The 1078-nt window shown below is 37.6% G+C and overlaps 1 protein-coding gene across 1 annotated transcript in view; it reads left to right on the forward strand.

Annotated features, from left to right (window-relative positions):
- The window catches only part of st3gal3a (ST3 beta-galactoside alpha-2,3-sialyltransferase 3a), a 52019-nt gene that overhangs the window by 34489 nt on the left and 16452 nt on the right, over positions 1–1078 (forward strand). The window lies entirely within an intron of this gene.

A 1078-nucleotide genomic window follows, 5' to 3' on the forward strand; every position in this document is an offset into this window, starting at 1 on the left:
ACTGAAGCCAGAAGTTTCTACAGTCTCTATTTTATTCAGATATTCCTTAAAATGAGTGAGTAAGCTCAGTGCGAAGACAGAGAGAGATTCTTTTGAAAAAAAAAGACGATTACATTAGGTGTCAATGAGAGTGAGACAGGTATTGCTGCCGGACTCGGCACCCCCGTTTAAATTTTGTGCAGACCCTGCCTGTCAAAGTTACATTTTATGAAGCCCAACAACTATGTCTACATTTTCAGAAAGAATTATTTGTCTCCTTTTTACGGTTTGGCCGTGAGCTCAAGTTAAAAATAAAAATAAAGGTTATTTTTTACTGCTTCACGCACTCTAGCCAACTGACGCTGTCACTCTAACTTTGAAGAAAAAGTGATTTCCACTCCTCCTTTGAGTGCTCACAGTTTGAAAAGTTTACATGTTATGTAAAAACAGTTCCTATCTTTTTGAGAGAGCAGAAGTTTTCCTCCGTTTTATAGTTTGAATCACATTTCTACGTGCAGGTATGAGAGAGCTGGGTGACTCAGAAAAAAGGTGAAATTTTGTAGAGAAAAGATGAAATTTTGTGGGTTTCTAAAGAAAATTCCAATGCATTCCTAATGCATTATTTATTCCCAGTTTTTTGGGAATAACTTTGGGAAAAATTGGAATTTTAACACCAAAAGTCATAGCACCTCTTTCGGGATCAAGACGCACATTTTGATGTATATATTACCGGGGTTTTCTCAAAGCTGCGGGATGAGTTACACGCCAAAATTTCGCGGAAGAATAATAAACCCGAAGGAGAATATTAATAGATGCCTCGGAGATGAGCACCCGTGGCACTAATTAATACAGAACATCTCAAAACAGTGACAAAGTAACAAAATGTTTTACATGGTGAACCAGGATCAAAACATTTCAAGACTGCAATGAGAAACTAGAAAATTCCAGGGAAATTTTGAGTGCCACGGGGGCTACTGCCGGGATGAGTACATGATTTATTTCCAGTGTTCAAAAGTCACCCTGATCATATTCTGGTTTTGAGAAATGTCTTGATATAAAAGACTCTGATATAAAACAATGTCACATCCCTCCATCATGT

This window comes from Seriola lalandi, unplaced genomic scaffold (genome assembly GCF_002814215.2).
Source record: "Seriola lalandi dorsalis isolate HSWRI2012SDOR001 ecotype SW California unplaced genomic scaffold, Sedor1 jcf7180002054885, whole genome shotgun sequence".
Taxonomy (NCBI): Eukaryota; Metazoa; Chordata; class Actinopteri; order Carangiformes; family Carangidae; genus Seriola; species Seriola lalandi.